This window comes from Chaetodon trifascialis, chromosome 17, assembly GCF_039877785.1.
Source record: "Chaetodon trifascialis isolate fChaTrf1 chromosome 17, fChaTrf1.hap1, whole genome shotgun sequence".
NCBI classification, from domain to species: Eukaryota; Metazoa; Chordata; class Actinopteri; order Chaetodontiformes; family Chaetodontidae; genus Chaetodon; species Chaetodon trifascialis.
In genome coordinates, this window is record NC_092072.1 from 18565945 (window position 1) to 18581860 (window position 15916).

Consider the following 15916-nt stretch of genomic DNA (forward strand, 5'->3'; position numbering starts at 1 on the left):
TGGACTAGGCATTCAACCACTGAAAATGTTCTGCTCCCATCCTACATTTCATATGCAAATAATTACTACTGTACCCTATTTTGACACCTGCTTTTTTTTTTTTTTTTGCTTAAACTAACCTGCTTCCCACCAGATAAGCATGAAATATGACAACTAGAAACGGTTTTTCTTCATTTTCTTGATGTGACCCTGCCTTCCAAATAGATTTTCAGACAATTTTCTGCTCTATTTTCACTGTCATATAAACTACAAGATGTAGTTTGTCCTCACTTAGCGGCTAAGATATAACTGCCCAGACTTCCCCATACCCAATTGACCACCATGCATATACACTCAATCAAACGAGTCAGTGAATCAGTCACCTCTAACACTTTTCCCTCCAACATTAAGCTGAACGCTGCAAGTTAAAGCCTTGTTAATTCCATTAAGATATTCCACCCCCACCACTTTCTCCTTGTGGTTTTGATTATGATATGAGCTGAGGAGTTAATAAGCGTATTAATTACCTGTGTAGGAGACAAACCAGCTCCCAGAGCAACCCCCCCTCCCCTCCCCCACTTCCTTCCTCCCACGCACCAACCAAGGACCATAACCGATGTGTTTAAATGAGCCATCATCATCTCCAAGGTCAGCCGAGGTTCTGCTGTTAGTACAGTACCTGCTAGGGGAAGTCTCTAAAGTCACTCAGTAACGAGAATAATTAGAATAATACAAGGTCAAGCAGGACGACAGAGTAATCGACAGAGGGACATGGGAAGAGAGAGGAGGTGGAGATGCAAGCAAAGTGGGAAATGAGAAAATGGTTGTAATCCTCCTGGAGACTGAATGTGATCACAGCTCACAACTTAACTTTCCAATTATCTCTTTGTCAGAGAGTGAGATTTCTGTAAGACAGCGTGAAACACCGCATACACACACACACATCAACAGACGGCGCTCGCAGCATGACAAGTTTTCCACCTGTCTGGCCATCTCTTTAAAAAGTGTCAAAACTCATAGATTCACCTGACGTGACTACATGTCCGTCACTCTCACCTGCACGCGCACATGCACACACTGAGCAATAATGTAACATCTTCAACACGGATCTTTCTGGCATTTTGGGCATGCTGGGGCATAGGCACCTTCTCACAGCAAGCTCCGGTGGAGGAAGCCAAAAGCACAGTCAGAATAGAAGAGCATCAGCTCAGTGTGTACAGCACATACAGCCAGAGGTCAGTGCAGGTCAGCACACAGGAGTAGCCCACAGCCCAAGTAACAAGCAGAACAAACAGCAGGATTTCATTTCTCAGCCGCAGACTTTCTCCTCTCAATGCTTACAGGAATTGGTGTACACCAGCGCTGTCATGATAGCAGAATTTTAACAGATTTTTTTTGTTTTAACCCTTTGTTAATGTTAAAAAAAAATCGAATTGTGGTTCAGATTTACCCACAACTTACAGCAGATACAGATTTTTGTCAATTGAAATAGAACTCGTCAACTTCAAGCCGTGCAACGTTAGATCAGTAGAGTTAGCGTTTGCATTTCTTGCCAACGCATCACCTTACCTGGCCCAGTCTGAACTTTTTGAATGGTACCAAGTGATGTACAGATCCAGACAGCCAACCTGCTCTCTGGATCTCAGGGCTTTTCTGAGCTGCTCTACCTCTCCCTATATATATTTCATCCCTCCATCCACATTCGTTATGAACACTGTTCTTTTATGCAAAGGTTATGTTGTGAAAAGCTGAAATTCAGATTTTACAAACCTTGTATAAACCTTAGAGTGGATGCTGGCAGTGTGCCTTGCCCTTGCTATGGTAATGATGATCATCAGCATGACCATCTTTAGATTTCCATTGGCCCTCATCTTTTTTTAATAGTTGCTGCATTCACTCTCAGATGAGATGGCAGTGAAAAAGAAGCTGTCGAACACTCTTCAGCTGGCTCTAAGAACATGGCACTTTGGCCCTGAAACACATTTGCAGTCCAGAATTACAGACAATGTTTATTGCCTCATGAATTTCCCTCCTAACCCCTTCATATACACTTGTAGACAGATGGACACGCAAGGGATTAAACCTGAATCTCACCCTTCCCGTTGTGTTTTTTTTACATGAACTGAGTATCAGACGTCTGGCAACAGGCACAGACCAGTGTCCCACGAGACATGTCAGTGTTGGCTTTTACAGCCTACACTCAGTTTAATGGGAACTGAATCTGATTTTTGATCTCTCATATGTCACTTATCTACAATATCTTTGTACAGGGTGAACAGACAAAAGTCCACAGGTCATAATGGCCCAAGTTAGCTTCGCTGTATACAAAATGCATCGATATTCTCATCACTGTGTCCAGTTTTTACTTGTAAGCGCAAGACCTCGAAGTAGTAAAAGTCATATTTTCTGAACTTAAAAACTGGTGAATGTATTTTTCATCAGCTGCTGAAAAGCTTAAATTGGTAAAACTGGCTTACAAATTAATGCTAAAGGGACTGATTAACATAGGAAACACTCATATTTGCTTTCTTGCTGAGAGTTAGATTAGAAGACTGATACCTCTCTCATACATTCAATCTAAAGCTACAGCTAGCAGCTGGTTAGCTAGCTTAGCACTTAGCTCAGCAAAGACTGGAAATATGTGGAAACAGCTAGCCTTGCTCTGTCCAAAGGGCACAACACCCCCCGATTAGCATCTCTAAAGCTCACTAATTAACACACTGAAGGCTAGCTGTTTGCTATGTTTATCCTCAGCTGAGCTAACTGGCTGCTGGCAGTAGCTTCATATTTAGCATATAGGCATGTCTGGCTTTCGGCAAGGAAGGGAACCCAAAACGTTTAGCTATTCCTATAAATACACTGTTCCTGTTCATCTAAATCGCACAGTAAAGGAATGGAGCTTCAACAGAGTCCTGTTGAGTCAATGTTTGCCCAAATTAATTTTTGATGGGCACAGTGAGGAATTCAAAACTGGCTTGTAGCTCAGAGGTATGTACAGTGCACTGCTGTCCCTTGGTTACTTTAGGGGCTGCAGGAAAATGAGGTTTTTCAGACTGCTGAAAATACTGATATTACCTAAACTAGTCAAAGCCAAGACAGTGCAAATTTGCCCAAATTTGCTCAGAAAAAACATCAAACAATGCACAGAGATTTTGATGTCACTTGTGACACTTTTCCATTCCAGTCCTAGCTCCATCAGCACCCTGACTGCTGCAGCCCTCTGTCAACAGCCACAATGTAGCTCTATGTATTCCAGTCCGCTTCCTTCCTCCTCTTCTTCCTCCAATCGATCCATCTACGGCCTCTGGTGGTGACATGGAGTTTGCTGCTTGCAGGGAAACGTTGGGTTCAAACGCAGACCATTCACACAGCCAATTCAGTTCAGCACAGAACTGCTGAACTGTTGTTTTATTTCAACTTCACCAAGCTAACAATAATGTGACTGAAGAATTAGAGGCAGAGAGAAGAATCAGCTCATGCACACTGACTTTGGCAGTGGCAGCTACAAGCCTTTATCTCCAGGTTGTTGATTTTTGTGCATCTGCTGCGTCTCTGCATACTCTCAGTCTCATTTGCATTCATGCGACCGAGCGGCGGCCATAAAAATGACATAGGCGGGAGCGTGGCGTAATGGCCTTTTTTAAAGTAATAATGTACTGAGTGGCTATATTTATATGAATGTCACAAAGTGTGTGATGGTAAAAGGGCAAGAGTTACAGTGTGTGTGTGTGTGTGTGTGTGTGTGTGTGTGTGTGTGCGCACACGCGCGCGTGCACGTGCGTGCGCATATGTGTGTGTGAGGGGTGGTTTACTTTCTTGCTTCATGTGGCTGCTGCACATCATCAGTGGAGTGAAAGACAGCATTCTGGCATCTTTTACACTCCAATACACAGGAGAATAAATTCCCTCATAAGACCACCCTTTCCTCCACACACGCGCACACACACACACACACACACACACACACACACAGCAGCAGCATCCTTCCACAAAAAAAGCAGAAACATTAGGCAAGAGAAAGTTGCTGAGAAGTGAAAAAGCCGTCTAAGCTGTTGATCCTGTTTGCTGCTTTGAAATTTTCTAGGAAATCTTCTTTTTCAATCTTTTTCACAGAGGGATGAGCGTGTGGTGAAGGAGGCTGGCAGAGACGGAGTCTTATCTATCACGGGGCAGAGTAGCACTCTCTGAAGCTCAGCACACTCAGGTGCTTCATCTCATGTGTCCTCTGCCGGTAAGCCTAAACCCTTATGAAACAGCGGGGCGGCTGGAACATGAAATCATAGGAGGAAGTGGCATCTGTAAGCCAGTGTCTATGGATGCTAACGTAATACACAGTGTTTCAATGTTGAGATATCTAGAGATTAGGCAGATTGTTCTTGTCAGGTTTTGGGTCCAACACGTCCTCCAAAACTAAAAGCAATATATTAAACACGAAGACTGGTTTAATTTGCTACTGCATTGGTTAAGGTTTGGTTCACTTTAGGCACCTAAAATCAAAGTTTGTGAGACATGGTGAGTGGTATGTTGATTGTTGGTTCGAGAGATGTGAACCGCTGTCTGTGGTGTCACCTTGTACACCCAACCATCCAGCAAATCATTGAGTTCAGACTTAGAGTCTAATTTTTGCTTCTTATGTATTTGCATATTTGACTGTGTGCTGCTGTTTCATTTGTCTCAAACTATATTTGCTCTTTTTTTCCTTTTGTCTATACATTCATAGAGAGATTGTGCAGCCAAACAACTCAAGTTTTTCAATAAAGTTGAAAATTTGCATATGTTCATACTGACTCCATTGATTTTAAGTGCAATCACACTCTCTAAACTTTGCTTAATGTTGAGCCTGAACACATCTTAAAGCTGTACTAATCAATATTTTCATATTAATAATGTATCAAATGACCAACTGATCATGCTTGGTTTACCAAACCCACACAGAATTATCAAACACTTCTGCAGCTTTTGCATCTTTCAGCCCACAGCTTTACTGTTTTGTTTCCATCAACGCTTTCATCAGCATTGTTAAAATTGCAGCAAGTGAGTTGGCGGAGATGACAACAGAGCTAAAGGCAGAGTGAATGTCAGATTTTTATTTGTCAGGTTGCTGAAATACAAGTCCATATAAACGCTAATGTTGCCCTGATATATGGTATATGATGTAAAAAAGCAACAGACAATATCTCAGTGTTGCATTTACAGCTTGTTTATGCTGCCACCGAAAGGCAAAAAAAAAATCAGTTAATGCAGCTTTAAATAAATCTGAACGCTAACTTATTTGGAAGAAAAATCAAAGGTGAATGTTAAAATTGTTGCCCAAACTCTCCGTTCTAAACATCCATCCAACAACAGATTTTAGTTTCACCCCATTATCGCGTAACCTGTGCTAGCTAATCTGGCTAAACTGGCTGCTTATTGACAACCTGTCTGATCGTCTGACCTCTTGTTTCTTGCCCCATTGAACCTATTTTTGGCTATTTTGCTATGATCTGCACAGTTCATTGGTGAGTACTATATGTATATGATAGAGATGATGTCTAGAGCTATGAAAATCAAACCAAAGTCATGACAAACTGCAGCTTTCCTTTCATAGAATATGCAGCATAACGACATAACCTCTGCCTTTGGCTTTCAAAGACGACAGTCATTATCCACATGACCACAAGAGGTCACTTGTGATGTAAATGTAGACATATTTACATGAAGTGTTTGGACAAGTGACCAATGCTGTTGTTTCTGGTGAGATCAGACTCTCTTGTGCCTCATTCATAGAACTGAAAGGAAAGGTTTTGCCAAGGAAAAGAAAAAAGCCTCCCTGGAGTCTCTGTAAATTTGAGCAAGGTACAGGTGCCCTTGAGCAAGGTACACCCTGCAGTGGCTTTTTTCAGCAGCCAGCAGTAGAAAGCTGATGTTGCGCTGGGCAGATCCCACTGTGAAGCAGGGAATTGTTTGAGCATACATGCTCAGCAAAACCCTTCCCTCAATGAAATGAAGAAGGTTAAAAATATATGTGTAGCTGTCATTTGTGTCTTATTTGAACACTTGACAGCTGATGGTTTGGTTTTTCAGTAACCAGAGGTTGGATTTCTTTCAACATGAAAGCCTTCTCTCTTTTTTTTCCATTTTTTTTTTTGAAGTCTGCAACCCTACTGAGGGGAATGATGTTGGAAAGTAAAGAGAGAAAGTTATGAGGGCCAGAGAGAAAGAGAAGGGAGAGAGAATGAAGTAGAAAACACACATCTGGCTCAGAGCAGAAGCCTCTGAAGAGTTTTGCTCATTTTATTTGAACCTGCTCATGTTCATATGAGAAGGTGCTGCTGAGAGATGCTCTGAATTATGAGAAGAATAATTTGGGAAGGGGGGAAAAACAGCGCAGTGAGATTGCGACAAGTCCTTTGTGGAAATTCTTATGTGACTGCAGGAAAGGGGACCGAGGCCGTGACAGATTCAGGGCACAGCGTGTCATTGTGTGTGTGAGTGTGTGTGTGTGTTTTTCCCCCTTTTATTTGTCCTGCAAAATAGGACATGGTAAAAAGGTTCTTACTCATCTACTCTCGTGTCATTCTTTCAAGGGCAAATAACCTATCAGGCTAGTGCTGGGGCCTTCTTTAAAACACACACACACCAACCCTGTATGCACACATGCTGTAAGAAAAATCAGAGCACTGCAATAGATGGAATTTTCTCTCATATTCGCACAAATTCTCCACCGCTGCCAGTCTGAAGGTAACCTTTCCCTTCCTCTCTTTATCTTCGTCTGTGTAACACCTTTTCCCCACTTCATTTCTCACCTCCTTTCTCTCGCTGCACAAAAGAACACCTCGCAAAAAGGTGAGCCGGCAATGAGATGAAATTTAATCAGACAAGAGGGGACATTTAATAGATCTCCAAAGAGAAGAAATAAACATTTTTTTCTCTGCTTTAAAAAAACTGTTCAGCTGACAGCCAGCTCGACAGGAAATGCCCATAATCAAAATATAACTGTAACTGTCCGTGCCACAAAGTAATAACCATTGACAAATTGAATTGCATACTTTTCATGCCACTTGTGTCATCAAGTGTTTTGTGAGGCAACTAAAATAGCTGGGAAATCATTTACCAAGGCAGCGGACGGCCTGTGCAGTCAGCAGAAAAGGTGACGGGTCATGAATTCTGTTTTCCACAGGGGAAAAAGAGGATGAAAAACACTTCTGAGGGGATGAATGATAGAAGAGCCACGTTGGTCTCAAAGCCTGACGCGGCCGAAACACACCGCTGTGCGTGTGTGTGTGTGTGTGTATGTGTGTGAGAGAGAGAGAGAGAGAGAGAGAGAGAGAGAGAGAGAGTCAGGCTCAGTGCACAGTGCTTTCTCTGTGTATGTGTGTGGGTGTTTGTGTGCCAAAACAGTCTGAATTCAGGTGTGTGCACAGACATATCAAATGCAAGTTTGTGGTTAGTGTGTGAGTACATGTGTGTGTGACCGTGCAACCACAGCACTGAACCACAGTAATTAAGCCCTCTCTGCTGGCCTTCGTCCTGCCTGGTCTCCCTGGGAACTGTCATGGAGTCACTAAATAAGAACAAAATATTTTCAGAAAAAAGAGATGATTGTTAGTGCTCTCATGTACGAGGTGATTAGCCTAGCCTAGCTTCTGTGCATCTTTGGCTTTAGCGCGGGTTGCCAGATACGGTCTTCGAGCAGGTTACAGTTTCTGTGTTGACTCCACGAAGTTACTATGTTTAGTTTCCCCCTCTAAAACCCAAATTGTTGTTTTTTCTTTGGTTTTTATGTACAGAGACATAGCATGGTAGGTTTACTTCACTTTGGACAGAGCCAGGCTCATCCCTGCTTCCAGTCTTAAGGGGCCTTCACATGATAAGAAATTTGCTTTTCGCTCACCGCCAGGTAGGGCGCAGAGGCGCTGAGCGGAGGCGGCGGAGCTCAGGTATACATCATCAACAAGTGCGAGCGATTTGCTGTTGGAATTGCGTATGTACACAAACAGCTAAGCTAACATTAGCATTGTATTTAGCTTAACGGTAGTTCGTAAACGCTGCCTATTAACAAACCTGGTAGCCCGATCTGACTACTGACATTTCGCCATGCAAGACTCTTCCTGCCGAGATCGTGATATGTTTTTAAAGTTGTATTGTATAGTTCAGGGAACTCAGAAACACACAGAATAAGTTTTTCCTCCATTTCTCTCCCTCCTCTGTTTGTATGTGTCGCTTTTGGTTATGTCACACAGAGCTGTTATCTCATTGGTTGCGCTTTGAAAGGTCAGCGGCAAACGAGGTCAAAGTTCAAGTAATTTGAGCTTTCAAATTCGAACGGTGCGCCATGCCAAGGGTAGCAGTGCCGCTTAGTCGGGCGCCAGCGCTCTCTCCATAGGAAAACAATGGGACAGCCGGCGCAAAGCGTTTTTACCGCTGATCATGTGTAGGGGCCTTTAATGCTAAGCTAGGCTAGTCATCTCCCAGATCCAGCTCTGTATGCACTGACATGACTCACTATCAAAAAGACTGCCAATAAGATTATTTCCCAACTATTCACTTCTATTGCCCCAAGTATTTAGTCCTTATAAAGGTGTTTTGGGAAACAAAAATCAGAGACTCTGCCACACTAAATCAATGCCCACTCACCAAAGAGCAGCTCAGACTGATAAAATCATGACTGATCGTGAACTATAACTATAACTCACCTCATCTTACAAGTGTGCAGGAGAAGCTACGGTGGCCACAAAACTAGGAAAAAGGAGAAAGGCTAGGCCAGTGTTTAGTTAGTCCATTCTGGGCCATTGGAGAAACATGGCAGACTCCATGGAAGAGGACAAACTCACTCTATAGATATAAGATAATGAAAACACATCCATTTTTATTTTCAGGTGATTATACACTAATGAAAACATAACTATGACTATTATATTCCGTTTCTGCCTCTGAATCCTGCACACTGGACCTTTAACTTCACGCTGCACGTTTTATGACATAAAGATGAAAATATAAAATGAGCACATGGAGGGTTTCTGTGCAACTTCAACAGAAACGATTTAAATCAAATCAGCACGTTTCTTGCATCCAGGCTTTTCATATTGGTTGTGATTACGCTTCGCCTCAGGCTGCAATTTACTATGAAGTTCATTATTGATTAATCTGCAGATTACTTTTTTGATTAGTTGATTAATTGCTCATTCTATACAGAGTGAAAAAAGGCCCACCGCAGGTTCCCAGAGCCCAATATTACATTTTCAGACTCTTTGTTTTATGGACCAACAGTCCACAACCCAAAGATATTTAATCACAGTGGCCCAATACAGAACAAAGTAACAAATCCTCACAACTGAGAAGCTGTAACCAAGCAAGGAATGACTTTTCCCTGATAAACGACTTAAACGATGGAACCATCATTTAAATTCTTCTTGATTAATCTCTTGTTGATCGTCTAATTAAATAAGGAACTAATCATTTCAGCACTAGCTTTGTCTTTGTCTATGTCTTGGGCTCTGCTTCAGCGTCTCGTATTTGGTGCTTGGCTTTAATTTCAAACATTTCTGGCCTGGTCATGATCCAATTCAGATCAGAAGAGTGCAATAAAAGCTGGTGCAGCTGGAGCTATAGCGTGCTTCTTCCCATCATGAAACCAGGCCAGAAACTCATGGAGCGAACTCCTCACTCCTCACTCCTCACAAAGCAGCTATCACTGATATCTTCACTCAAATATAATTAGACTGAAAGATGAGTTAGCTCTGCGCAAATTAAGCAAACAAATGCACGTTCTGATGCAGTTGGCCTGTAGGATACCAAGTTTGCTTTAGGCTGTTCAACGGACCAGATGGTTGGGGTTTTGCTGCAACACGGCTCTTAATGGAGAGGCAGACAACAAGCCAAACACAGAGAGCTGTGCTAATTTGACTTGCAAATTCGCCTGTGTGACTGCTGACACTCATCATATTGTCTTATCCTGTCGACCAGGTTCAGTCAGTGGAAACAAATTGAGCTCTCTGTCAAAACCTTTTCGCTTGAGTTTTCTCTGTTTAAGATATTTGTGAGCACAAGGAACTATGCAGGTTAATGTTTTCTCAGCGAGTGTGTCCAAAGAAGCTGAGTTTGAAATTAGGAGCGCAGGTTAAGCATGTTTAAGCAACTTGGCACAGAAGCAACCTGAGCTCGCGGCTCAAAAATCAGCAGTAGACAATGTCTCCCTCGTGTGGCTTAAAAAGGGAACAACAGCTAAAGAAGAAATAGTTCATTTCTGAATTTTGTATTCCACAGGGATACAGCATGTAAAAGGGCATGATTAATCCTTCAAGCATGCATACATATGAACACACACCCTCCTCTGCATACACAGACAAAAACACACACTGATATGCTCCGAAGTGGATTAAAAACATTTGGAGTATCTTAGCAGATTTTAGCCCCAAGGCCAAACTTTCAGCACATAGCAGCTTTCCCGGGGATTTGGGGCAAATTTGATCGTGTTGCCATCACATTACATCAGTCAGTGTGTCCGAGGGCAATAAAGCACAAATGTTTTCCTAAATCCCAATTTCCTGAGACAAGTTAATTTCACCTCTTTGCATTCTGCCAAGTGCTTTGCTGTGTGCACACTGCTCCAATGAAAGTCAGTCAATAAGTTAAACAACATAAAAATGAGAGCATATAATGATTTTCTGAGCACATTTGAGGAAATCTTTTCTCTGGCAATGCTTATGCCACATTCAGTATGTATATGCATTAGTGAAAGTTAGGAAAACATCACAACAGAGGCTGTGATCAGCATGTGGAAGTCTGAGGAAGCACCTTTTTCAACATGTGGCATTACCTAGATCAGTGATAAGGCTGTCAGCTGTCTAACTACAGCTCAATCGCATGGGTTTATGTTGTTCATGCTAGCTGTGACAACAACAAGAGCTACATCTATGCCCCACATGGAGGCGCTATAACAAAAACTGTCTTTTCCCCCCTGGACTCTGTGGATTATTTAGATCTTTGACAGCAACTTTCTGTCATTTTGAATTAAGTCCAAAACCCAATCGTCAACAAATTTCACACATGAAAAGTCTCGTCTGAGCTGTGCAAAAGCCATCAACTGCATTTTCATCCAAACACATTTTTAAAATGGTGTTGCTATGGTCTATTTTACATACTGTAAACTCTGATGACCTTTTAACCACATTTAGTGCACATGATCAGATACTAGCCCTGAGCTCTGCTGCCTCTAGGGGGCACCAAAAGTTGAATGTGATCTACAGTCATCAACATGAGCTATAACAATAAACAAATAAAATATAATAAGCTAGTAATCAAATTCTTACCAATACTGCACTCACAGCTTCACTAAATGGCCAAAGTCAGCAGGACAACAAGGACTTCTATGACCAGTTACAAAGTCTATCACTCCATGTTTTACTACATTTCGGTCATCATGTTGGTCTCATACTGGCAGATGGTCAAGTCAGTTCATATCAACACAAATGTTGATCCATCAAGTCTAAGAGTTGGCTTGGAAATCCCATTCTGTATGTACATGTATATGACTTATAATACACATGCAAGTTCAAACATACAGGGAAATATATTCACGTCTGATCCTGTTTACTAAACATTTTTGACACACAGCTGATTTAATGATCAAGTCGAGTTTGAGCTTTTAATTGTGCTGTGAGTCCAGATGATGCAACCTGCAGCAGCCAAGCTGTGTGTGAATGCATCACGCGCTGGAAGAGTTCCTGATACGTGCTTACAGTTTTTCATCATTGCTAAAACACTAAACCCCATTCTCTGAACCAAATTCTCAGTGGCCTAAACTCATTTTTCGAATCAAACACTCTTTTGGCCAACCTTTAACACATTCTCAGTCACTAAACAGATTCTCTGTGGCCAGCATCATCAGGACATTCAGAGAAGAGAACAGGTAATTGTTTCATGTTGTACAACATTTGACATACAGAATACTGTACTGGAAGTACTGTAATGTTCATTACGATACTATTTTTACTGCCTGTATATGTTTATAAGTGCATTTTCCCCTTTGTAGGATTGAAAGATGACTTTCTTTGAGGGTGGAAGGACTGCTCTTTTCTCCCACCAACAAGAAGCACTGATTGTTGACATAATGTGTACACACTCAAAATAATGCCATCCGACTGAAATCCAGCAGAGAGTGATTGAAGACAATGTCAACTTTTGACCGTGTCCTCCAATGCAACAGACTTAGCATGAAACAAGTGTACAGAGTACCCTTTGAGCGCAACTCTGCAAGAGTCAAAGGTCTAAGACAGGCATGTCAAACTCATTCCACAAAGGGCCGTGTGGCTGCAGGTTTTTCCTCCAACCAATCAAGAGCACACAGTCTGACCAATCAGCTGTCTGAAGACTGAGATCAGCTAATGAAATGAGTCAAGTCTGGTGTGCTGCTGCTTGGTTGGAAAGAAAACCTTCAGCCACTCGGCCCTTTGTGGAATGAGTTTGACATGCCTGGTCTAAGATATCAGTATGTGCAAGTAAGTGTAACCTACACACACTTTCAGGACAGTTCTATGCTCATAGGCCAACTGTTACTGTAGGCTAGTAGTTGCGTTGCTGCTTTTACAGTACAGTAAACTATATTGTAATGTATGTAAATCTGTAGTGCATACTGTAAATACACTATTGCTGAAGTCTGTCTTTCTGTGTCACTTGCTGTACTAAACTACTTTTTTCTATTTTTATAGAGAGTGTTTGAGCTGGATTCCATGGAAAGGCCCCATGAATACATTTTCATAGACGAAGCAGGGTACAATCTGGAGAAAAGGAGGCAGAGAAGCAGGAACATAATTGGTCAACGTGCCATTGTGGAAGTCCCTGGCCAGTGTGGTGGCAATGTCACCCATTGTGCAGCCATAAGTAACTGGGGGGTTCTCCACCGTCATGCAAACCTGGGGCCATATAACACCGAACACCTCCTGACATTTCTGGGTGGTCTACTTGATATGATGACTGCACGTGAACAGCTGGATCAGCAAGCAGTGCATCCAATATATGTCATAGTTTGGGACAATGTGAGTTTTCACCATGCTGTCCTGATACGTGAGTAGTTCACCAACAACCAGCGCTTCATCAAGGTTTTCCTTCCGCCCTACAGCCCCTTCCTGAATCCAATAGAGTTTTTCTCTGCATGGCGGTGGAAGTTCTATGACCGACAGCCCTACACCAGGGAAAATTTATTGGAGGCAATGGAACAGGCCTGTGATGATATAACTGTGGAGTCTGGTCAAGGCTGGGTTCGGCAGACCAGAGGGTTCTTCCCCCGTTGTCTGGCAAGGGAAAATATTGCCTGCGGTGTGGATGACATCCTCTGGCCAGACCCCGCACAAAGACAAGATGTTGGAGAATGAATCTCAGTGACTTTGACTGTGCAGTTATGTGCTTTTCTTTCTTTTTTCTTTTTTTTTGTTGTTGAATTTTTGTTTTGATGAAATTGTAGATGTCACTTTGACTACAACGATTTTATGCTGAATCCATTTACAATAAACATTTTCTGTTTACTGCATGCCCTGGATGCTGTGTCCTAAATTATTTTATGTAGTGTCTAACAAATGCTCTGAGATGAACATGTTTTTACTTGCTGTGTGTATGATCTGAACACATTGTTTGGTTTTGAACACAGGAAAACTGGTTTTGAGGTGACAGTTTGATTGTGATGGAAAAGTCTGGGGTTTTGTGAGTGTAGTTTGAATTTTTGGATTTGTGTTTAAGGCTTTGAGAAAATGGGTGGAGGTTTCAAGAAATGTGTTTTAGCAATTGTGGAAAAACTGTAATTCAAAGCTAGAGTGCAGAAGTTATTACCTTGTTATGATCTTTGTACATTTATCCGGTGATAGAATGGTACAGATGCTGTGAGCGCAAGTAAATATATTACATGCAAAAGATAATAACCCGTAGCTGCAAGTAATGATGTATGCACAACATAGAATATCACCTTCTGTGACTGTTGGGTACATTTGAAAATCACCATCCCTCACTGTCATGCATGCACACGCGTGCATCATCTAAAATCATGGAAACAGAACGCGGTGACGCACGACAGAGGTCTATAAAAGACAGAGCTGCGGGCCTTTCCACATTCTCACTTTGCACTTGAACTTGAGTTGACCTGCTGCAAGACCTGAACGCTGGAGAGCTGAACTGTTTGGAGAGTGAGAGCACCTGGAAAACGAACTCTGGGGGAAAACTGGACCACCAGATAACCGATAGGACAAGACTGAACTACAGGAGTGATGGCTGTTCGCAGACCAGCTCCCTCAGAGGAGCACCTGCTGCTTGGAGGCCGTGCAGGTAGGACAACTAAATTCATGTTTTTCCTGTTTCTAATTCATGATTTAACTTCCCTAAAAAATGAAAAAAGTGAACATAATTGAATATAAAGATGTACAAGTAACAGAATATTTGGTGGTTTAATATTTGGTGAAGAATTAAAGTGTTTTTTGAATCTACTATTTTCAAACTATTTCCAACTTTATAACTAAACGCATTTTTTCTAAGTTTAACTTTGTAATTGTATCTTATTTAGTCAGAAATAATACATTTAATGAGCAGGAGCTTTAACTTTCATAGCCTGCGCTGCAGCTGCAAGGATCCCCGAGCTGATCTGGATCACTGATGATGAAGATGAAGGTTCCATCTACATCTCCTCTGATGATGAGGAAGCAGAGATTGTTGTTACCCTTAATGATGATGATGATGCTGTTGTCCTTGATGGTGGTGATGATCAGCCGGAGGATGAGGGTTTCCTCAGTGAAGGCGACTCTGGCGATGAGGAGACAGATGACAGCAGTGACTGCTCTGATGAGTCCAGAGAGAGGAGCAGGGAGATACTGGGAGGTGATCGCTAAGATGGTTTGATGATAGTTACCCAGATCAGGATTGTCGGCCCTGTATGCAGCAGGAGTCAAATCTGGTGAGATAGCCTCAGTGTCTAGTGCCCAAAATATAATCTGATATAACTTAATATGAAATGGTAATATTATATGTAAAATAAATGTAATATGTAAAATATATGACCTAATGCAATACAATGTTGTATAAGATTGTGTATTTTTATATGCCATCCTATAACATGATATAATGCTGTTATACCACAATAATAAAACATAATCTAACATAATATGAAATAATTATACAATACAATTTAACATAATCTAATATAAAATAAAATAAACTGACTGATGCCCGGGCCTCGACCCATGGGGCTCTGCCAGGCACAGCCCACAAGAACTACATGTACTACTATATGCCATAATGCTATAATGAACACCGTAATATTACATAGATATAATGTTCAAGTCCGTGTGTTAACACATGGTGACTGGAGTGGATCTTGTAGCAGCACTGGGCTCCACAGGTGCAGACTTCAATTTCAATATGGAACAACTTTCTTATGTAACCTTGAAGAATCACAGAGAACATGCAGGTGTTGACAAAAATGTCAAATGTGGCTTGTTTTAAATTCAGGCTGGCAGGGAATAGATTCAGGGCTGAATGTTCAAAAATGCTGTTTGACATTCTTCTGTATTTGCTGTTATGCTGTCATGACCTTTCACACATACCTTTAGCTCAGCATCTGCTCCACATTCAGCCTGGACCGCCGGCCTGAATCCCGCAGCAGTGTGTGTACACACGTTTGACACAGTCCTGGTCTGAACGAGCCGAGGCCACGGCCTCGGCGGTGACTGAACAGATTTTAGGTTGCTTCGCTTGTATTCTTGCCTCAGCAGAATGACGATGCTGCCATCTCATGTTTAAGTGAACTACTGCAACTAAAAATGTAGAAATTTTAAGGCAAATTTCTTGGATGTTGATCTTTAAAATGTTGTATGAGTTGTTCCTATTTTTGCCCTGTAATTCAGTCAGTATATGGAGCACAGGGAGTTGTGCTCATATAGCATTAGCAGCTAAGGCTCTGTCCTACCTTGTAGTTAGT